A 24,718-nucleotide genomic window follows, 5' to 3' on the forward strand; every position below is an offset into this window, starting at 1 on the left:
ATACAATTAGCAAAGCAAATGGCTTTAACTTAATCAAATGCGAGACCTATTGCATTTTCAGTGCTTGTTTTCTCCTTCTGTCCCCTTCGCTGCCCCCGTGATTCTGTGCCTTTTTTTTCTCCTGTCCCCTTCGTTGCCCCCGTGATTCTCCGCCTTTTTCTCCTCCTGTCCCCTTCGCTGCCAGACAACTGTAGAGAGAGGCATCGACGCATGTTACAAAGTCCAATATTGTACCAAAATGGAGATTTAATTCATAACGTTCTGCATTTATAATGGACTATTTCAAACCATAGAGTGGCATCTTGGTATAGGAATAGCAGGCCGTTTTGAGATTTATGGCTGCTCAAACTCATTTAAATATTTTTATCACGGTTCCGGTTACACAGAAGCCTCTGAAATGGATGCATTATTTACATAGACGCTGTTCCTGGCTTTTCACAATCCATGCACGAAGGCATGTTTCCATTCCGTTTGTCGACACTTGTTGAGCATGCTATTGGTGCAATGCTGCTTCGGCTATAAAAGGTGCGCTTAGAATACTTGTTTTCTAATCATTCGTTTTTAACAGTTACCAGATAGCACCATTCTTTCTGTGGCTGATAAAAGAGATTTGCATTCCTCACTTGTAGTGCAACCAGTTGGCTTCAAGTCACGAAGGACGCTGTTCCGCAGATACTGGCTTTCATTTAACAACCAAATGCATTCTGGGAGTTGCAGTCCTGGTTACCACCAGTCGTTTCCATTGAACTACCACAGCTGAAAAGAATAATTATATAAGAAAAGAGTCATCCGATAACCTTCCTCCCTGTGACGAGGAACAGAAAATCTGTCATAATTTCCTGCACCGAATCGCTGACGAATCTTTGCAACTCACAAGTCACTGACCTGCAGCAAATTAACTGTCCGCTTTCCATCCTTAACAAAGCCTGTGTGTGGCCTCGGCATCCGCCGCGGAAAAAATGTGGTTCGGTGCCTGCGTTTCATTCCGTGGTAAGAAAGGCTGCGTGCGGCGTGCTCGCCAACACCCCTCAAACAGTTCCGCGCGGTTTCTGAAAGTATATGGCAATCTTTTTTAAGCACACTTAGCACAGCGCCAGCACTCAAGGGGCTGGGCGGGGCCTCCTCAGTGTGGATGGACCCACCCTAAAGCTGCACGCTGCTTGATAAGATGGCTCTTCAGAGCGGATGTACAGACAGGGCAGGGGCACAGCCAACAGGGACTGGGAGAGGTTCCTCTTTAGCCTGCACGCTGCATGACATACATACAATGGGGGAGTTTCAAAGACAAGACTTTTCATGATCAACAGGGGAGAGCCTAACGTTTGCGTGGGCTGCCCGGTCCATCTTACCTCAACGAGACGTTTATTAAAAATATATAAATATTTATTTTATGTTGTTTCTTGCTGGTAAATGCGTTAAACTTTAATCGGATTTCTTTCGTAAAACACACTAAAAATGAATAACAAGCAGTACGAAAAGTCTTTCTTTTAATCGTTGCTATTATAAACAAGCAATGCCAACCTGGGACCAAAGCGAGGGTCAGGGTGACAAATGAGACGCTTGTAGGCATGGAAGAGTGCGGGGAGAAGGGGGCGGGGAAGATTGTAAACCCATGAAGCAAAATACCCTTTCAAAAATGTGTGAGTGTGTAGAGGGGACATGAGATGTATGAAGAGGGGTGTAGCGAGAGGGGACTCTGGGATTAGAGGTTTGGGTGAGACTAGCAGAGATACCTGAGAGCGGAGTAGTAATTCCTGGAAAGAAGGGGCACGCGACACCCTTGGAGTTAGGGATACTAACCGAAGGGACCTTAGCTGGTAGGGAATGATTCTACAGTGTTTGAGACCACGGGCAGGGAGGGTAGAGCCCAGCCAGGTTATAAGTGTGCCGTGGGCAACATCAGAGAGGCAGAGTGGAAAACTGTCACGTAAGGTTCAGTGTGGGAGATCATGTGGGAAGTGAGGCCACGGGTCGCGGTTGATAGGTGGGACAGACATGAGGAACGTGAAAAGTATACGAGCTCAGGGGTGAGATTACACGGGAATATGCACCTCCCCACCTCCTGGAGACACAGCTGACCAGGATGACGAGCAGTGTCCGGGATACTGCCGCTCCCCCAGCCGCGCTGCCTTAACAGCCGGTGTCTGCTGGGCTTTGATACGAGCGCGGGTTCCAGGGAGGTGGCCTGTGGCGCTGGGATCTCCCGGGCTTTCTTCTCGCCATTGTACAGTAGCCCGGCTTCAGACCTGCGCGCTCATGTTTCCGATTCCTGTGAAGTTCTCTCTACTACAGGGCGTGCTTCGGAGCGCTTCAAAGGGGCGCCGTCCCACAAAGGAGACAAGAGACGAACCCCCCCCCCCTCCACTGCCTGCTAGGCAACCTGCGAAGCTGGGCCAATCCCAGCGCGGCTTGCGGTGACGTCGGAGCTTTATGAAGTTCCAGGCGGTGATCTCTTGTCTTTATGGGGCCATGTGTTTGAAACACATGGCCCCATAAAGATAAGAAAAGGCTTTACTACAAACGTAAAGCAAGCGAGCCAGTCCAACTGGGACGGCTCTAAAAGCGAAAAGTGTACGTGACAAGATGCTCTTTTCCAATGGCTGGCCACCTTTTAGCATAAAAGAGGGGCGGGGCTTAAAGCCCACTAGAGAAATCTAACCAAAACATTAAATCTCACCAGCGAGACTGCGCATGTCTGCGTAGTCTTATGCCAGGCGAGACCTAAAAATGGATTTAGACACTGTAAGGATACAGGGCTCAGCCAAATGTACCCAGGCGAGACCTAAAAATGGATTTAGACACTGTAAGGATACAGGGCTCAGCCAAATGTACCCTCGCCTGTTGTCTAGTGAACCCTGCTAGCGGAATGGCTGACAAAGGCCACAGGCAGTGGGCTGCAGGTAGGTCAACTCTTCACTTTTCTCTGCACCAAAACACGCAGCCTGCAATGGCAGTGTGTGGGTGTTAAGGTAAAGGGCCCCTATGGGTGGCACAATAGGTGCTGTAGCCCTTAGAGGCCTTCCCTGTTCACAGTGCCCTTGGTACCCATGGTAACTTTTACTAGGGGGCTTACCTGTGGCCAGAGATGTGCCAATTGAGTGTATAAAGGTACAGCTTTGAGGAAAAACACAGGCCCTAGAAACCTGATTGGCAGCGGCCCAGGACACACCAAGTCAAAGTGCATCATGTGTCAGGCAAAAAATGGGGGGTAACCATGCAAAAATGGGCACTTTCCTACACTGGTAAATTACAATCGCTGCACAAACAGGGGAATGCAATTACAAATGATGCAAGGTTTATTGCACCCGGTGATTTCCAGGTGATATAAAAATTGCTCTGCTTTTTAAGTTTCGAAAGTTCAAACATAAGGGATTATAACAAGGGCAAAAGACCTTGTATTTAGAAAGACAAGCAAATTTTGTGCTGTAAGCACAAATAACTGGACGTAATTTCCCAAAAGTTTGGAACATCCGAAGATTAACGCATCTAATAAATTCTAAGCAAGTCTGTATTTATCGCATCCAACAACTAGCTACTCCTAATCAGGCCCTTTGTCTCCTGTCAGTGAGTGTGAGTGGTCGTGTCCAACAGTAGTCAGCATAAGGAATCCAGATATGCTTTCCTGAGGCTGCAATGTGAACCACAACACAGGAATATCAGGATTTCTGGGGTTCTGGCCATTCTTCCCATCTGAAAAGACACCCACTGTAATGCGTTTATAACACTGGATTTGGGGTCTTTATTCTCACCTTGCAAGGTTTGCTTTGGCATGGAAACCAACATGCCAGACAAGCACTCAAGTTGATTTCCATGCCAGAGAGTACCTCAGTGGACTAAGACCCTGCTCAGACGCGCCAGGTTTCCTTAGGCTAAAATAACGCTTTGTTGTTGGCCTCCAGCTTTAATCTTGCTTGCCTGTGACTAACAGGCAAATTAATTGGAGCCACAACAAACAGCAACTGAAACTTTTTGACTGCATTGTTATTTCTGAAAGACTGTTCCTTTGCAATCGGCAGGCCACCATTCTTATTCCTTAAAGTCAACATATATTTCAACATATACCTCTGTTGGCTATATCTTATCAGTTAACTACTTCAGTGGCTCAAGTGACCTTGCTTACACTACAACTTGTATGAAATCAGCAAATTTCTTTGGAAAGCTGGCTTAAATGGCACGCCCAGACACACTGCTTTAAGTGCCAGCAAATAAAGGAATAAGTTTGAATGAGCAAGTTACCTGTGTAAATGGATTTAATTTTGAATGGACAATGAAAATAACCCTGCTAAATTCAAAACAATGGCTCTGTCGCAGAGGAGAAACTTTGTGAACTTAAAACGCAATACCCTTTTTTGGCACGTTGGTGATTAATGGCAACCCCCGTTAGACGCAGTTCATTTACAACTTACGTGTCATTAGCAAGTCCAGTCAGCACAGTCAGAAGTGGGCTTATTATTAGGCCATTAAAGCACTGATGAGAATACTAAATTTAAACTGGTTCTACAAGTTGTAATGTCATGTAGCGCTTTGGCATGTGGGTGTCCATTAAGGTCTAGGCAGAGCAGAGTTAAAGTAGTGATAAGGAGACCATTGTATTTTGTTATGTTTAAAAGTGACCCCTACTGGTCACTTGTTGGCAAAGTGAAAAGGCCTGCCCGTTTAGTGAACAGAAGTCAGCTATTTCCAGTTGCGCAGAGCATCATGTCATTGGATAAAGTGCCAAAAGACTTCACTGTTTGTTTCATTTTGCTGAGGTGCGCGGTTGTCTTTTGCTTAGCTCTTCGGTTCCGAGGCATTTTTGAAAATGTGTGGTTTAGATGCAAAATTGTGGATGGGTACATCTAACTTCTGAAATCTACTTTTCACAACTATTGTACGTGTTCTGGAAGTATTAAAAAACTAAAAGTTATACATATAGTGTAAAAAAAAAAAAAACCTGATTAATATCAAGGACTTGATGACTTAAGCTTTTTAGTAGACATGCTGCCACACATTCCCAACACTACAAAAGCCTTTGTCCTGTTTTCAAATTGCACACAGTATCCCTTCAGAAATGAATTCAGGAGGATGCAGACCCGACTGGATTTATCTGATCTAGAATAGGGAGATTGCTACTGCAAGACGAGGGAGAAGAGAATGGACTGAAAAGAACTATATTCATAAATTGGATAACATCAACTGAAAATTAAGAATCTTCACCAGCAAAAAAAATGTAAATTTTTAACCAGGAATTGGCAAAAACAATAGTTCTGCTTTTTTATTGTTCGATTATAAAGGCCTTAAAATGCCTGCTGCAGTGAAAAAAATCAAGAAAACGCTTTCCCTACACAATGTATATGTGAGAAAAAGATTTTAATCTGTAACTATTGAGATTACGTTTGGTAATGTAAAATAGTCCCTCTTACATTGAAATGAAAGCACTCCATGGGAGCCGGGATAGTACACCAAACAAGGAAGAGCTTGAAGTGAGAGGGGAAAATTCCCTTCTGGTGTAGACAAAGCCCACCTTGGTATCAAGAGGCTTGCAGACAACTGCGCACTCAAACCAGATATCAAATCAATCAAATGAGCCACAAATATGCACCCACACTCAGCAAAAACATGTTTGCATGGGTTGTTTTTCCACAAAAAAAATCTGTGATTGCGTTAGTGTGCAATGTTATGTTACCGGGTATTAGCATATATATATATAGCAAAGAGTTTGACAAATACTTGCCCGACTGGCACGTGCTCACGACAGATGAGTGCTTACTGTTGACACAGTGATCACTTCTAAGGGCATGCCCTGTTCACGGTGAATTTACTAGTAAACACCCTTATCTTGTTTATGGTATAATAGAATTTAAATGTATTAGAAAACACTGCATTTTTTTAGGACGTTTTCTTAAATACATCCGGAAAACAAACCTTAAGCAATGACTGGAAGCATTATCATTTTTTGGAGCAAACGTACCAAGGAACCCCTAAAACTAATCTGAGGAAAAATATTTTTTCCACAAACACATATAAATACATAAAAATAAGTTATTCATAGTATACGTTTGATCTCCACGATGTACTCACAATTTCCTCTTCAGGCACGTTATGTGTAATTTCAAAAATTCAATTAACACAGAAGAAAAACAATTTAGCGTGTTACCACTACTTTATTTTTTGTTTTTTTATTTGTTGCTTGCATATGTATATAGCGCGAACTCGACCCGAAGGTATTGGAGCGCTTTACATGAGCACCGTATATACATCAAACAAACAAATGATGGACGGAATGCAGACATTCTCCCCCAGTCAAGAGATCTGGGTTAAATCCATCGTTCTTTTGCCCACTACGCCACCCCTAGGATGCTTGTTTCCAGTCCAGGGGGGACCTGGCTTGGCAGTTCGGGCTGGACTGTTCCCATGAGGCACAGGGTCAAGACTGATTTGCATATGGCTGGGTTCAAACTGGAACGGAATGGTGAGCAAAAAAATGATGGATTTAGGCCCAGATCTCTGTACTGGGGTGAATGTATGACATTGTTCTGCATTCTCCCCATCAATTGTTCTTTTTGCATTTGTCACCGTATATACATAACACATTCAGTTAAGTGATTTCCCCAGAATCACAGGATGTGGACGCGACCTCGAGGCTCGAACTCTTGTTTCCAGGACCAAAGTCGGTAGCGTAGCCGACGGACCACATCCTCTCCACTACATCCACCACTACAAAGGGCCGCTGCAATAAGCGGCATCAATACGGTCTGAATCTAACCTCCTGCAATAAACAGCCCAGGCAGGCAGAACATGAGTGATTGCCTTGCTCATCAATAAAAGAGTCGTAGCTTTAATTGAGGTTGAGATATGACCGACGTTAGAGAAGTCTCGCATGCGTGTGTGTCTCCCGTAATGTAGATCACGTGAATCCGACAGGGCAAACTCAGGCCATCCATCCTTACGAGCTAAGAAAAGTATGCAGCATTGCGTTAGGCAATGTCAACAGCGCTTGTTTACAGCAGAAGCATGCTAAGAAGGTCAATACAAAATCACAATCCATTGGTAAATACAGGCGCACACGGTCCAAAATCCCCACACGACACTGCCTAGCACTGTAGTCCAAACCAGGAGACAGTCATTTACATAATCTCTTTTTGACAACACTTTAGTTTTTTTTTTTTACAAAATGGTAAACTGTTAAACAGGAGAACCTTACGGAAAGCAACGACCGAAGCAGGAGGTTCTCATTCAGGTTGCAGAACCGCCTCGTCGCCTCTCTAGCACGGTCTGCGGAGCTCTCCGCGAGACCTGCTCGACGCACCGTCTCGGACAAAGGTGGAGGGCCAGGGTCTGCCACCTGTCTCGTGCCAACACGTCCCCTTCCCAGAGGCCTTATTGGCTGCTTTGATGGAGCAGGTCCCGCCCACAGGCCAGATCCGTGGATCCTGCATCCCGACAAATGAATCTGCCCTTTTCACAGATTCTTCTAGAAGGGAACAAAGGCCTCGGAGGCCAGCTGCTGCCGGGGCGACCTCGCCTAACCCCCCACAGGAGACTTCGAAAAGGAGCAGCTTAAACACTATTATCTATCTATCTATCTATCTATCTATCTATCTATCTATCTATCTATCTATCTATCTATCTATCTATCTATCTATCTTATGGGGGCACTGGTAACCGTATACCTTCAGTAAAGAGCCCAAACGTTAACACAACTATGTGAACTTGTAAGGAAGATGAAAAAAGTCGCTTACATTTTGACACGAAGTCACGGAGCCATCATAATTATAGGGGAACAGACAGAATCATGACACACGGAGCAACGGGCTTTCTTGTCCAAGTGACTGAACAAGGAAACAGGGGGTTCGGGTTCATCTTTTCGTTCGTTATTCGAAAACACAAAAGGCTGGGTCTCAATGGCATCCCTTCTGGGAAGTGTATCAGACCACTGAAATTGCACACGCTGCCGAAAGCGAAGACCATCTGGAGAGGGTGGGAAGAGATGTTTCATTTAAAATTTTAAAAACACTGCTTTCAGGATTTCAACACGTATCGCACTTACAAATCAAGCGGATAGTATTGTACACCAAGAACTCCAGGACACAAATTCAATTGACAGCTTATCTATTACCGGCCCCCTTGTGTACCACAATCCCTACAAGTTGGTGCCCATTTCTTCACTATTCGTTTCCATTCTAGTAAAAGCACGAGTTGTGAAGCAGAGTGCACTTCTGCGATATGTAGTCTTGGCGTGTTTCTGTTCTAAGTGATCTTACCAGGAACATGACTACAGACCAATGAGAAAACTGGGGGATAAATGGTGTTAGCCAGGGATTTAAGTGGGCCGGGTCCCTCCGGGTGTGAGACCGGTTAGAAATTAAAAACGGTCATTGGAACAGGTCTCTACAGAGCCCTGTATTCATATCTTTAACTTTACGGGCAAATAACAAGGGTCGATTTCTGAACAATGAATGCCAAAAATGTTAAAGTATTTAACTTCTACGATTTAGTTCATGTTTACGTTTCACATGTTTTATTAACTACTGTCCCAAATCAAGGGTAGGGCGGCACGCTATAGGGTTCACCAACAATTAGCATGTTTAAGCCACAGCTGCGCCCTTAATTATACAGGCCACGCTGATTTTAGAGACCGCCCCCCCTCCCCCAACACCCTTTTTGCATTCCGCTAAAAGCCCTGGTATGAGCCAATAAACATGTTTTAATATTTATTTTTTATAATGTATTATACTGATGCTAAGGAATACATAATTTACTTCAAATACAATGTGTAATCTTTGCAACTCATCCAAGCACAGCTATGGTCATTATGAATCTGCTCGAACAAGCCAATTACGTTGTTAACTTTGATGTACACTGCAAAAAATGTGGTTGATTTTCGTGTGACCAAAATGTCTTCGTGTTTAATTAAATGTGCATACCATATATGATGACAAGATGTATCAAAATAGTCTTCCTTATTGCCCACTTGTAAATGCTATATCCCGTTGAAGAATTAGTCACAAAGACGTGTTAATATATTTTCACTTTTTCATTATATGTATATAATTGGGTCAACTGTTATTTTTATTACAGAACCAACTGTTAAGCAAATAATAGCCCCTGTATTTCTCATTATGGCATTACCAATATATGACAGGACAAAATGCAACTCCCTTTTTATTCTCTGCCTCACTACTTTTTGATTTTTAATTCGCGCAGTCTTCTTTCCACCTCCAAAAACGCTGCCTCAATTTTTCTATCAAAATGTGTGTTACATCATAAAAACCACCCATAGTTGATTTTGGCTCGATTTACACAACAGGGGAGTACCCTTTCTGCTACATAGTGAGCCCCATTTCTTTATTTATTGAAAGCTCCTTTGTGTGCAATTATTAGGCATCCTGTTGAATATACATGGATTGTTTGACCAATTCGGTTGAAATGGAAACAATTAAGTGGTGTAAGAGGCTGACCCTGGTCATTATACCATAATTCTTGTGGAAAAAACTATCATACATCTGTCCGACAACCTGTATCTACTATATGAAAATGTCCCATTTGTTATCACTGTTCGCCTGCACCGAACACAGTGACTTGTACCACGTGTTGTACAATATCTAAACAATCTGTGGGATACCAGTAATAAAAAACCAAAGAAAAAAAAACCTCAATGCTTCAGGATTCTTGTTTTTGGTCCACTGTTCATGCCGGTACAGCCTACTCGCCAGCTTGCAGTTACACAGCATTTGCTTGCAATCTCTAAAGTAAATGATATATTGTTTTTCACAAATATGTAAATCATTATGAAAAACAATTGAACCGTTGTTATTGTGTAACTCAATGCTAAGTGAGGCACAATGCATTCTGAGAATCTTCTGCCATATTTAAACTGAGCGAGGCATAAGGCATTTGCTGATATCTAATCCTGCAAAATCAGAGTATTAAGAGGTGTAAGTCCTAAATGGCAGCTGTGAAATAAATTAGAATGCATTTCGACGAAACTGAGGGCTGCGGGGTTTCTGGCACCAACAAGAGGGAGTGCATCCTGCGGGTTGTTTTGTCTGTTGGGTATATAGACATAAGTTTTGCCAGTGTAGTCATAAACATTAATACCAGGGACATCTTAAGGATTTTGGGGGGTCCAGGATAAACAATTTGGGGCCCGCTGCTCGGAATAACTCTGAATGCATTATTTTTAGCTCATTCACAGCATCAGCAACTATGCTATGATCATTGGCAACCCTTTACGTTGAACCCCAAACCTTTAAGGGGGGGGCAGTCCTCAGGGGGACCCCGTTCACTGCAAAGCCATTGAAGATCTACGAGACATTGCAGGCCTGGGAGATGCTTTTCATATTGTACAGAGATCCACATAATTTTTAGGTCGAGCCTGGGCAGCGCATGGGAATTGGAGCACCGCCCAGTTTTCATTGGCTTGGGTCATTGACCAGTGTAAACTGTGGCTGTTCATTGGTCAAAAGGTTTAGTAGTCCCTCCTTAGTACAGCTTGGTCTCATTTTGTAACCTCCCATGGCGACACCTCCTGTTACGGTGCTGTTGCTCGGTAGGCTTTAATTACGGCCTCCGAGCACTATTTCCTCATATAGCATTGTCCTGCCTGCTGTTGCAGGCAAGACACGCTCCCTGTCAAACCTTTTAACCTGTTCCGTGCCCATGACTCAACCACTCCGTCATGAGCCACGGGTGCGCTGTGCTCATGACGGAGTGGTTCCGTCATGCTGTGGCCGTTGGCGGCCGCTCCGCCCACGCGGCGCTAATTCCCCGCCTGTGCGGGCGTTTAGCGCAGTGGGCGGAGTCGTGACGGAACCACTCCGTCATGAGCACAGCTCGCCCGTGACTCATGACGGAGTGGTTCCGTCACGAGCACGGCGGCACCGCAACTGCCCCCAAACCCCCCCAGCGCCGCGGCGGAATTCCTGCCGCGGCGAAGCGGTTAAAAAATGTTTTAGCACACATTTGCAATCAATAGGTCTCACCTATGGCTTTGTCAATATGTTTTTAACATGTCGTACACTAGTGCGACTGTTAGTCAGTATGACTAAAAGTTATTGGTGTAAAAGGGTGTACAGCAAAGAATTGTAGAGTTGAGTAAAGTGTAGTGTTATGGAGTAGCGTGGCGTAGAGTGGTGAAACGCAGATTTCAGTGGTATGGTGCATTATGAAGTGGGGTGTAGTGTTATGGAGTGTAATGTAGGGAGTATAGTGTCATATAGTGAAAGGGCATAGAGTTTAGTGGAGTAGATTGTTAGAGTGTTGTGGAGTGCTAAAGGGAATATCCATGCCAATACGGCATGCCTGGCCGTTCTGTATTACTGTATGGGGAAAAATGTTTTTTTGACTGTAATGCAGGTTTACAAAGAGAGTGACATGATGGAAGTCAACCGAGATATCGGGTATGCTGCTTTTTAGGACGGTTCATGTTACTTGAAAAGAGACTGGCAAACGCCCTATGAAGAGGAGTCGACAGGTATGCTTTTGACAGCTCTGAAGTGTGCCCATAAGGTAACACCAACTTCTTACGGTAGTGGGTGGAAATGAAGCTCTGTGACAGAAGGGCCCTTTCAAATAGTAGTTTAATAAAATAATCAGGAAAGACGGAGGATCTAAGTACCGAACCAGCTGTGAAGGTCCTTGAGTTGAAGCAACTGTCCAAGGCAGACGCTAGAAATACTCCAGGACACAGGTCTAAACCATTAAAGAGAAGTGCAAATGAACAAGTAAAAGAAGAATAAATGGTGCATGCTACACTTTGCTATGAAAGCCTGGTGACGTTGTCGCAGTATTTCCTCTTTATCTTTGTTGTAGTATTGTGCCGAATGGCCGTGCTGGGGACGATCGCTGCGGGTGACTTTGGGAGGGGGCTGACTCCTTACTGCGCCCTTCTCCCTGGAGCGGGATCGCTGTGGCTTCTTACATGTTGCCGGTGTGCCCCGACTCTTCATGAGCTGTGTGCAGCTCTACCCTCGGAACTGCGATGGCGACACCACTTCCTACTACTGCCCCCAGTGGGGCTGGCACTCTGGGCTAGCTGGACTGGTATCATGCCAGCAACAGGGAACTAATAAAGCCTCTCTCTCGCTGGACCCTCCAAGGCCAGCTGCTGCGTTTACGACTTACAGGAAAGGGACGCGGTTGAAGTCACAGACATAAAGTAAGGACACAAGTCTACAAGTCTAATTGTGTCATCACGACATCTGATGCCCGTGTACCTACAGCTTCAGGTTCGCGTGTGCACCACCTCCTAATGAGATTAAAAAGAGATGGCCATCTTGAAACTTGCTTGATTTACTGCTGGCGAATCAGAGGTGGGGCATCACAATAAATATATCTGCAGTGTTTTGAAGTGATAGGTAGCGTCAAAGTGCAGGTGCAACTGGGTACGTTTCCTGGCCATCGCAAGAGCAGTAGTTGTCTAGTCGATAGGAGGGCGAACTAGTTTGACGTCACTCTTAAAGACAGAACTGTAGATTGTTTCTTTATATCGCGTGAACGCTAGGAGTAAACCTGGTTTTTGTTCCCTCTTTCTGTTTCGATATTAAACCAGTGGGTGGCTGTGATTGCCTTACACGCTTAATGTAAGCTTGTTGCACTTTCGTGGCTTCCAACTGAGAGCAGAACACGGCCCACGGCAATGGTGCATCAGTCAGCTCAAACTTTACCGACTCCTGAGGAGATCATCCTTCAGGCAACATGAACCCTTTTTGGGATCACAGGGGTGCATCAGGAGAGGAAGGGGCAATGTCCACAGCAAATGTGAGGAGAGAACAAGAATTACAGCCCTGTTTACAGAAACGGAAGTCGGAGCTCAGAGCAACTGAAAAGATCTAGCGCTCTTGTGTAGTGTTCTTAGACAAAGGAAAAAGTAGTCCCTCCTACAGTCGTTAAAATGGGACAAGCCTACAAGTACTGGGGCGCTGCTCCATGGGATTAAACACAGATAAAAAGGAGGGATAAATAGAAAAGATTAACCACATGAAAGCAACATTTTTTAAAGGACACTGAAAGAAACAAATAAAAGCAATGGGCAGGTTGTAAGCCCACTAAGTATATACAACATGTCTCGAAGCTACTGCGTTAGCATGGTCTAGGCTCGACCTAAAAACACATTGACTAATACACTGCCAACGTGCTATTCTATTTACTTCAAAAGCCGACCACAGGAAGAATCGAGGAGTGGCGTCTCAAATGTGAGAATCATATCATGCGATTTACCAAAAGCAGAACCCAAACAGTCCTAACTGGAAACAGACAGATATGCAGTGAGCAAGGCACAACAAAAACAAGGGAAGCCACGTCAAGCCTACGTAGAACATTAGATGATATGACATAAGAAGATGCGACACCTGGAGAGTGTCTCTCCTAAACACCCTAGAACCTCCCCACCCTCACTCCCACTACATATTTGCAGTGTGCAAGGCATAACCGAAACAAGGGAAGCCAAGTCAAGCCTATGTAGGACATCAGATGATGTAACACCGGCTACATTTAAAGATGCAATACTAAATAAATAGGGCACAAAAATGGACATTATTTTTAAGAATAGCACAAAAATGAATTTGACATATTGTTAAAAGATAATAAGCTGCGACGTTTGTAAATCACTGGAAGCGGCATCGTGGAGGACCGAATGCCCATCCTTCTTGACAAGAGAAAGCATGGGTCCATGAGACAATATTTTTTTTAAATACTGTACAACAGCAAAAATCTATGGGATTCCGTTCTGTTTGCAAAATATAACATGCAATATATCGTGTAAACAGACAGCAAATCACCAAAATCATTACTATAAGTTAACAAACAAGACTCCATTTAGGAGTTTCCATCATGCCATGGTTGTTGCTGACCATTAGTGCAGAGGATAACTTGACGGAGCAGTGCCCGTATATGAACACTCTACGGAGTGGCTGGCCAGGTTATTTTAGAATTAATTCTTGATGGACTGCGGGAGGAGCAGCCACACCGCCCTGTGTCTTTTACCTTCAAGACGTTTTCAACGGACCAGACTTCAACCAATAACTAATCATCATAGTCATATGTTTCTCTGAGGGTCATTCAACATATGAAATCAGCGTCCTGAAGATGGTCTAGCAGATACATTCACCACATAGACCGAAACGTCGACAATTCCACCCACTTTCTTTGTGATTTTTCATCATAGGAATTGTTTGTATGATGCATTATAATTTCCTTATGTAGACATTGTATGAAATGGGTGATCACATTAGTGACAATGAGAGACTAGTGGCAACAAAAAAAAAATCTATAGATCTTGGTCACTGTGTGTTTTTATGTATAACATTTTATGTACTCCCCAAATATATATTTCTTCAACATAAATTTGTATTCCAAGAAGTATACACCCGTCTTGTGTTTTGTTCCTTCACAGTTCTTAATTGATCTGTTAAAATAAGTAATCAATTTTTGTGAATAATTTAATGTAAGCTACTATTCAGAGCTTATTGGTGATGATCCCCATAAAAACACAAAATCAAGTTCAAGAATAAATCCCTTGTAGGCATTCTTACCTGTTGACACTTTGATAAATTAACAACAATATGATTAGAATATTTTTTGTCTGACAATAGATTCAGAAATTTTTGGGTGAATTAGAAACATTGTATTCCAGAAACGATTAGCAAAATGCAGTAAACTGGATATAAATGACTATGCCATTCAGGCTAGAATTGATTAACAATAGGCTTTATTTGACAAAATCGCACATGAAGACACACGCATGTTAGACAATGCCTGTGTGTTGATTATTCACAAGTCAGGGTCTAAAGTGAAGGGCAGGCTAGTGAAGACTGGAGAACCCCCTCCTCCCCCACACTGCACCCAGTCCCAATTAAATTGATCAAATGAAGAGGGTTCTGAGACAGTCCATGGTCACAGGTAGTGAACGCCAAATGACACTACACAGGAAGAAGGGGATGGGGTCACAAGGGTGGGTCCTGAGTTATTACAGATGGTAATGGGTTGGACATGGGTTGAGGAACACTAAAGACGAAACTCAAAAACCCTGCCAATAATGAAACATAGGCCTCGTCTAAAGTGACACCATAAGAGAAATCCACCACAAACAAAGCTAATCGTAACAGAATTATGTGTTAATCTAAAGGGTAGTGTCTGTAGAAGCATCACATGATTGAAACAATACTCGTCAAAGCACATAAGTAACCTGAAACAATAGATAATAAAAACAACGAAGCAAAACACTGCAGGAATACAATATACATAGACAGTAGCTCAGCAAAGCACAGGAGGAACGTGGAGTCTACAGTTAAAAGCATAATAAAGTGCATTAGAACCTCATTATCTAAAAAGAAAGTACACAAGCAATTCTAAATTTGCAGGAAAAAACACAGTAAAGCACAGGAGGGATTCAATACCACCAGGCAAAGACAAAGCGCAGCACATAAAAAACACTGACTCTTCAGACAAAACACAACAGAGCAATGGAAAAACAATGTTGGCAGAAAAAATGCATAATAAATCACAACAGGCACACAAACCACCAAAGTAAACATAACAAAGGTGCAAGAAGAACACAATGACACCAATCAAAAAAGACAGAAATGACAAGAGAAGCACAACGGCTATAAAGAAACATGAAACAAAGTACAGGTGCTAGCAATGTTTATATGCACATAGCAAAGCACAAAGCAAATAGGATCTGCAGACAAAACATTGAAAAGCCCAAAAGGAACACCATATCTTCAGGCAAAATACAGAAAGCACATGAGAAGCACAAAGTCCACTGAAAAAAATACAATGTCAAACAAGGGAAGAAGTCAGTGTCCACAAATAAGCACGGCACAGGAGGAATGCAATATCTAGAGACCAAAATACAGTACATCACAGAAAAAAACAGTGCCTAGTGACAACAAAGGCACATACAGGGGGAATACAGGATACTGTCAATATTATAGTCTTGTCATAAATTGAGACAAAAGCGTTGCTTATCTGCATAATTTATAATCACTGAATAGCAGATGGTAGATTATAATCGTGGATAGTAGATTACACTGCAGTTTTTGATAAGACTAGGATGACCTTCGGTGGCAGAAGCTCGATAGAATGTGTTTGAATTACCGCTTGTTAAAACTTATAGAGGCCATTTATTCTGATACATAGGTCAGAGGTTATAAGATCGAAGACACCCATTACAGTAAAATAATCACAATCTGCAATGGTTTGAAATAAGGCTCTGTCCTTGGCCCACACTCTTTAACTTGGATTTTGCAGATCTTCCTCCCAACTGGGTTTAATAATTTGTTTCTAAACATCCATCTTACATAGTTATTGCAAGTAGACGACTTGGTGATTTTAGACCAAACTCCAACTGGTGTGAACCATCAGTTAGAACGTTGCTGATTCTATAATGGGGAGATCTTCGGATTGCTAATTTGAACAAAACTAAGATCTGAAAATGTAGGGAAAACAATTGCAATTGCATGTGGTTAAGACATGGGATGAAAGTAGACGTGGTAAAAAAGTTTCCTTACCATAGATTGTCGTTTAACCATGCTTAACTGACTTTTCCAGATCGAGAGCATTAGAACTAACGCATTTTATGTTTGTCATTGTTTAATTTATTTTTATCGTGAGTCTACAATGCAGTGGTTAGCTCTGTTATGCTATATGCCTTCCCTGCTCTTGTCAGATGTGGTGTGTTACTATGCAATATATATATATATATATATATATATATATATATATATATATATATATATATATATATATATATATATATATATATATATATATATATATATTACCTACTGGCGGTCGCCAGTAGGTAGTTATAGTTAGGACCACGTTTCCATAGGAAAACCTCAACATTCTATTTTGAATAACTTTGGCGCCGGTCGACGAATCCTCGCGAATTTCTCAAAATAGGTGGGGCGCTCCGCTCCGCTCCTACCCTGAAAGTCTCGGGGGGATTCGTCAAGCGGGGGCTGAGATAAAAGGGGGGTCCCAAAACGCGTTTTTCCCATGCATTTTTCCATAGGACCTTTAGAACGAGCTACAGCCCGAACGGCTGAACAGAATTACTAGAAATTTGGCAGAGAGGTAGTCCCTAGGTCAAGGAAGTGCCTTTTGTAGGTTTGGTGTAAATCTGTTCAGTAGATTCTGAGAAAATAGCCTTTAAATCAATATATATATCTGAGCCCGCTTACGGTACGCTTACCGTACGCTTACCGTACGCTTACCGTAAGCTTACGGTGGCGTGCGCGAGCGCGATTCTGATTGGCTCTTAGATCTTAGTAAACATTCGAATCGGCCGAAACCAGGAAGCGGCGTCCGCCATTTTGTCTCTCGCACTGAGTGTTGTTTATCAAACATGATGGCCAAAAACATGTTACGGGGCTGTTTTGACAACTCCCTCCCACATAGTCATGTTGAGGGAGTCCCCAAACATCCCCCAAGAGCAAAAACGGTTTTATTTTTTTTTCGGCAATTTCGCGGGGTACGCTTACCGTACGCTTACCGTACGCTTACCGTAAGCTTACCGTACGCTTACGGTAAAAAAATAAAAATAAAAAAAACACTATCCACACTTACCCCACCCCCTGTGCTTTTGGTGGCCGCAGGCCACCAAATGTGCAGGGCTTATTAATAGAGAAAAAAAACGTAATTTTGGCAACATGAAATTATAAAATCGAAATAAAAAAAACACTATCCACATTGACCTCACCCCCTGTGCTTTTGGTGGCCGAAGGCCACCAAATGTACAGGGCTTATTAAAGTTGATAAAAACCGTGCACGGAACGAACTGCGTTGAGTGGGCGCGCACGCCACAAATGGCGTAAAGTAACTTAGCATTTAAAAAACCGTACAAATTCACTGAAAAAACCATAGGTTTCACACACGTTATAGTTAGGAAATAGCATTTAAAAAACCTTGCTAATTCACTGAAAAAACCATAGGTTTCACACATGTTATAGTTAGCTGGACATTTTACTGATAAAAAACCAATGAAATTCCCCCGTTATAGTTACTGTAGGCAACTATAACTCACGCGACCGTAATCCTCTGCTGATGACATATGTGTCTTTATGAAAAAAAAATATTTGTAATATATGTATAGCTAAAATTTAATGGAAGAAGATATGGGCAAATAAGTGTCTAAATACAGTATTAGCATCAGCAGAGGATTGCGGTCGCGTGAGTTATAGTTGCCTACAGTAACTATAACGGGGGAATTTCATTGGTTTTTTATCAGTAAAATGTCCAGCTAACTATAACATGTGTGAAACCTATGGTTTTTTCAGTGAATATATATATATATATGATTTTGCCGAGCCTGGTTTCTGCAGGGCGGCCCTGGCGGTAGAGGGAATGGAGGGTCCCGTCCAACGCATACAAAAAAGATTTTGACGAGCCTGGTTTCCGAGTTATTATTGCAGCTTTATTCACGTCTGCCAGTCCTTACAAGTTTCAAAATCGTTGTACCTTGTTCACTGGTGGGAATCATTTAAATAAAGTGAGAGTGCTGCTAATTAAGTCATGTGACCTTCTTCGTGCACCACAGGTTCCACAATGCATTGGTGTCAGTAGAGCAAACGGTGGCATTATTTAATTAGGCTTAATAGCATCTCCAGCCAACTCTGCACTGTTAAAATATCGCCAGTGGAATAAAGTGTCTGTGTGCATCCAATTTTCCCAAAAACGGCAGTTAATACATTTTGAAGTTGCAAAAAGACTCGGAAACTGTCCGGGTGAGGTGTGCAGTCACCCTCTCCCTTTCTCGCTTTCACCTCCACAAAATACCTTGGCAGTCCTTTAGGTCTGGTGTGGAGCAAGCGGGTGGGTCATGCCCCCAGCGGTGTTAGCAGCACCAAAATTCACGTCTCCAACATGGGGGCCCCCGACCCTGCAGGGCGGCCCTGGCGGTAACCGGAATGAAGGGTCCCATCCAAAACATACAAAAAAGATTTTGCCGAGCCAGTCCTTACGCGTTTCAGCATCGTTGTGTGTGTGTATATATATTCACTGAAAAAACCATAGGTTTCACACACGTTATAGTTAGGAATTAGCATTTAAAAAACCTTGCAAATTCACTTAAAAAACCATAGGTTTCACACATGTTATAGTTAGCTGGACATTTCACTCGTGAAAAACCACTGAAATTCCCCCGTTATAGTTAGTGCAGGCAACTATAACTCACGCGACCGCAATGACGTAAGATATTACTTCACTGTATTTAGACACTTATTTACCCATGTCTTCTTCCATTAATTTTTAGCTATACATATATTACAAATATTTTTTTTTCAGAAAGACACATATGTCATCAGTGATGTAATATCTGACGTCATCAGCAGAGGATTGCGGTCAAAACTATAACATGTGTGAAACCTATGGTTTTTTAAGTGAATTTGCAAGGTTTTTTAAATGCTAATTCCTAACTATAACGTGTGTGAAACCTATGGTTTTTTCAGTGAATTTGTACGGTTTTTCAAATGCTAAGTTATGTATTTATTGTTTTTTTTTAAGGTTTTTCACCGTGCGCGTACTGTACGCGCACGGTGCGCTTCACGCACCGTGCGCGCGCTGTGGGCGTGCGGTGCGCTTCGCGCACCGCACGCCCACATTACGCATTTCGCGGAATTTTTCCGTTTCTACCGTACGTGCACGCTATGCGCACTCCGCGATTTTTCGAAAAAAAATTAAAAGAAATTTTGGCCCTTGGGGGTCCGTCTGGGACCCCCTGACAAAGGCTAGGGGGTCAGGAATTGTCCACCCTGCCCCCTTTTCACGTTCTCCACCTTTGTTTTTCACCCCCTCAGACTGCGAGAGACAAAATGGCCAACACTTCCTGGTTTCGACCGATTCGAATGTTTACTAAGATCTAACAACCAATCAGAATCGCGCTCGCGCACGGCAGCGTGCGCGTACGGTAAGTTTACCGTACACGCACGGTGCGAGCTTATAGATATATATATGCTTTTAAATGCTATTTTCTCAGGAAATACTGAACAGATTTACACCAGACCTGCAAAAGGCACATCTCTGACCTGAGGACTACCTCTCTGCCCAATTTCAAGTAATTCTGTTCAGCCGTTCGGGCTGTAGCTTGGACTAAAGGTCCTATGGGAAAATGCATGGGGAAAACGCGTTTTGGGACCCCCCTTTTTTCTCAGCCCCCGCTTGACGAATCCCCCCGAGACTTTCAGGGTAGGAGCGGAGCGTAGCGCCCCATTAGTTTTGAAAAATTCGCGAGGATTCGTCAACCGGCGCCAAAGTTATTCCAAATAGAATGTTGCGGATTTCCTATGGAAACACGGTCCTAACTATAACTATCTACTGGCGACCGCCAGTAGATATATATATATATATATATATCATTTGATTTGTTTTTTAATTGATTTCCAATTTAGCTTGTATGTATTTAATAATAATTACACACTTGTGTTGTAATTATGTGTACATATTTAATTACCTTGCTCAACTTTGTAACAAGAGTCTTTCTTCCAAGGATCAAAGTACTGAGTGAGGTCCCGCAGGTCTATTCATGTGGGAGAAAGGTGTTTAAAGGTGATGGGGCGCTACCACCCTCTGTATGTTAGCTTCGAGAAAGACTGTATGTCGAAACACAGCAGCTGATTAAAAATTAACTTGGAATACTTCTCCGGAGTGCAGGCATTACTATCGCTGCAAGTGTGTATATATCTCATTTTGCTGGCGAGTGCATGCATGGTGCGCACGCCTACAAACTGACGGGACCAACACATAAAGCACCTTCTTTAAGTTTATTTCCTTTAAAGCATGGTGCACATGATGCTGTACAGCATGGCTAAGCACCACTGGCAAAGCAAATGGGTCCCCAAGGGCTAGATCTATTGGTTTTGACAATGCTTGTTTTTAGTAGGTTTTAATAATAAGATTTGGTTCTTCGTTTAATGCGATTTGATTTCATGTACTGTATATTGTTTGCTGTATTTAGGCAGAAAACTGAAAAAAAGCAATACATCTGAATCTGACCATTTCCAGAACGAAGATGCAGCAAAGCCAAGGAGGAACATAATGACTGCTGAAGAAAAAAAACACATCACACCACAAGAAGAACACAAGGACTACTGAAAAAGACACTTGCAAACAAAGGAGGTACACTATGTCCAGAAAAAAAACGTAGGAGGAACTAAACATCTACAAGGGACACAAAGTCTACAGAAAAATAACACAGCAAGCACAAAAGAAACACAATGCCTACAGGCGCAAACACAACAAAGCACAAGAGAAACACAAAGTCTACAGACAAAAACACAACATAGTGCAAAAGGCTCACAATTTAGGAAGGTGAAAAAAGAAGAGAGCACTGGAAGAGGACAGATAAAAGCACAGACAAGCACAGGAGGCATACGTATACCAACAAATCTACAACAAAGCACAGGTTAAAGGCAATGTCTGCAGACAAACACAGCGAGCAAAAGAGAAACACAAGGCCTACTGATAAAAACATGACCAAGCAGAGGAGGATCTCAAGGTCTACAAACAAACCATACAAATGGTGCAATGCCTACAGACAAAAACACAGCAAACCACAGGGAAACAGACAAAAACAATGCCCCGTACATTTCGAAATAAAAACAAAGCTTTGAATGAATCTTAGGACTGCAATGTCTGCAGCCATAACAACACAAACCAATCACAGGGGCAAGGTAATGCCTACAAACAAAGCAACGAAGGAGCACTAAGGTCCACTTTAGGAGAGGACCAACCCCAGAAGTGACAATTATCGCATCTTTTAAAATCAGATACCACGAGGATCGGAATTTAACAGCTATTGTATTTACCATCTAGTTTCCGTTCACCCCTGTAAAATGGAGGATAACATGCAGATTGTGATGCTTAATACACAAAAATCTCAGTGTTCTGGAATTTTGTGGACGTTTTCGCCTTCGGTAAATTTTTGCTGGTTTCACCTGACAAAACTAAACCTTGAACAAGCATCGGCAAAGACTGTATGTCTCGCCTGTGCAAGAGCTATTGGTTTTGCCAATATATTTTAGCCATGTTGCACACCAGTGTGGCTGATGTTCAGCAAGGCTAAAAGTTAGTGGGGCAAAGGAGAGTGGCGTGAGGTGGTGTGTCGTAAAGTGAAGTAGAGTGGAGGTTTATGGAGTGAAGTTGAGTGGTGTAGATTGTTTTAGTGTTATGGAGGGAGTAAGTACAGTGTCGTAGAGTAGAAGGGCATAGAGTTGAGTAGAGTGCCAGAGTGGAGTAGATCGTTGTAGAGTGGAGTTGCATAGAGTGTTGTGGAGTGGTGTAGAGTGTGTTGGTTAGAGTGGAGAAGTGTTGTAGCGTAGAGTGGCATAGAGCGGAGTAGACTGTTGTTGAGTGGCCAAGAATGGAGTATTGCAGGAGAGTGGAATGATATAGAGTGGAGTAGTGTTGTAGAGTTGAGTGGTGTAGTGTGGAGTGGCATAGAGTTGAGTGGCATCGTTTGGAGTAGTGTGTAGTAGAATAGAGTGGAGTAAAGTGGCATAGAGAGGCATAGCGGGAGTTGCATAGAGAAGAGTGTTAAAGAGTGGAGTAGAGTTAAATGGAGTAGAGCTTCAGAGTGTAGTGTCGTAGAGTGCAGTGGCATAAAGTATCGTGGTGTAGAGTAGATTGGCATAGAGTGCACTAGTTTTGAGCAAAGTAATTTTGAGCAAAGTGGTGCAGAGTGCAGTAGCACAGAGTGGAATGATTTTGAGTAAAGGGGTGTAGAGTGGCATTGGCATAGAGTGCAGTGACGGAGGGACGGAGAGTGCAGTGGCATACAGAGACTGTTTCAGAGTAGAGTGAAGTGGTGTGGAGTGGTGCAGGGCATAGAGCAGAGTGAAGAGGCGTAAAGTGCAGTGGCATAGAGCAGAGCGGTGTAGAGAGCAGGTGCGTGGAGTGCAGTGGTGGAGAATGGATTAGAGTGGAGTGTCATGGGGTAGAGTGCAGTAGAGTGGAGAGGTGCAGTGGCATATAGTTAAGTGAGTGGCACAGAGTAGAGTGGTGTAGAGAACAGGGGTGAAGAGTACAGTGTTGCAAAGTACAATAGAGATGCATAGAGTGCAGTGATGTAGAGCACAATGGTGTAGACTGCCGTAGCATGCAGTGGTGCTGCGTAGGGTGCTGTTGAGTTCAGTGGTAGAGAGTATAATCTTGCAGAGTTGAGTGGCGTAGAGTGCCATGGCGCAGACTAGAGTGGTGCAGAAAGCAGTAGTGCAGAGTAGAACAGAGTGGCGTAGAGTGCATGGACGTAGAGCGCAATGGTGTAGAGTAGCATAACATGCAGTGGGGTAGTATTGGTCAAGTAGAGTATAGTGGCATTGAGTGCAGAGTAGTTGGTGCAGAGTGGTTGGTGTAGAGTGCAGAGTAGTTGGTGTAGAGTGCAGAGTAGCTGGTGTAGAGTGCAGAGTAGCTGGTGTAGAGTGCAGTGTAGTTGGTGCAGAGTAGTTGGTGTAGAGTGCAGAGTAGCTGGTGTAGAGTGCAGAGTAGTTGGTGTAGAGTGCAGAGTAGTTGGTGTAGAGTGCATTGGTTGTGAGTAAAGTGGTGTTGAGTGCATTAGTTGTGAGTAAAGTGGTGTTGAGTGCACTGGCTTAGAGTAAAGTGGTGCTAGGTGCATTGGCTTAGAGTAAAGTGGTGTTGAGTGCACTGGCTTAGAGTAAAGTGGTGCTGAGTGCAGAGTAGCTGGTGTAGAGTGCAGAGTAGTTGGTGCAGAGTAGTTGGTGTAGAGTGCAAAGTAGTTGGTGTAGAGTGCAGAGTAGCTGGTGTAGAGTGCAGAGTAGCTGGTGTAGAGTGCAGAGTAGTTGGTGTAGAGTGCAGAGTAGTTGGTGTAGAGTGCATTGGTTGTGAGTAAAGTGGTGTTGAGTGCATTAGTTGTGAGTAAAGTGGTGTTGAGTGCACTGGCTTAGAGTAAAGTGGTGCTGAGTGCAGAGTAGCTGGTGTAGAGTGCAGAGTAGCTGGTGTAGAGTGCAGAGTAGCTGGTGCAGAGTAGTTGGTGTAGAGTGCAAAGTAGTTGGTGTAGAGTGCAGAGTAGCTGGTGTAGAGTGCAGAGTAGCTGGTGTAGAGTGCAGAGTAGCTGGTGTAGAGTGCAGAGTAGCTGGTGTAGAGTGCAGAGTAGTTGGTGTAGAGTGCATTGGTTGTGAGTAAAGTGGTGTTGAGTGCATTAGTTGTGAGTAAAGTGGTGTTGAGTGCACTGGCTTAGAGTAAAGTGGTGCTGAGTGCAGAGTAGCTGGTGTAGAGTGCAGAGTAGTTGGTGCAGAGTAGTTGGTGTAGAGTGCAAAGTAGTTGGTGTAGAGTGCAGAGTAGCTGGTGTAGAGTGCAGAGTAGTTGGTGTAGAGTGCAGAGTAGTTGGTGTAGAGTGCAGAGTAGTTGGTGTAGAGTGCATTGGTTGTGAGTAAAGTGATGTTGAGTGCATTAGTTGTGAGTAAAGTGGTGTTGAGTGCACTGGCTTAGAGTAAAGTGGTGTGGAGTGCATTGGCTTAGAGTAAAGTGGTGCTAGGTGCATTGGCTTAGAGTAAAGTGGTGTTGAGTGCACTGGCTTAGAGTAAAGTGGTGCTGAGTGCATTGGCTTAGAGTACAGTGGCTTAGAACGCAGCAGCACAGAGTACAGTGGAGCAAGGCGAAGTGCAGGGGCGTAGAGTGCAGAGGCGTAGAGTCAAGTGGCTAAGAGGCAAGTGGTGTAAAGTGGAATGGTGCAGAGCAGAGTGGAGTGATGCAGAGTGGAGTGATGCAGAGTGGAGTGATG

At 43.4% G+C, this 24,718-nt stretch overlaps 1 protein-coding gene across 7 annotated transcripts in view; it reads right to left on the minus strand.

Annotated features, from left to right (window-relative positions):
• The window catches only part of ABCA3 (ATP binding cassette subfamily A member 3), a 477,048-nt gene that overhangs the window by 383,880 nt on the left and 68,450 nt on the right, over positions 1–24,718 (minus strand). Inside the window, exon 1 of one of the 7 annotated variants that reach the window (XM_085632153.1) lies at positions 7,184–7,302. The exons of the other annotated variants lie outside the window; for them this stretch is intronic. The gene's annotated coding sequence lies outside the window, so the exon portion shown is untranslated. Of the gene's footprint in view, positions 1–7,183; positions 7,303–24,718 lie in introns of those variants that run through there. 7 annotated transcript variants of the gene reach the window in all.

This window comes from Triturus cristatus, chromosome 10 (genome assembly GCF_964204655.1).
Source record: "Triturus cristatus chromosome 10, aTriCri1.1, whole genome shotgun sequence".
Taxonomy (NCBI): Eukaryota; Metazoa; Chordata; class Amphibia; order Caudata; family Salamandridae; genus Triturus; species Triturus cristatus.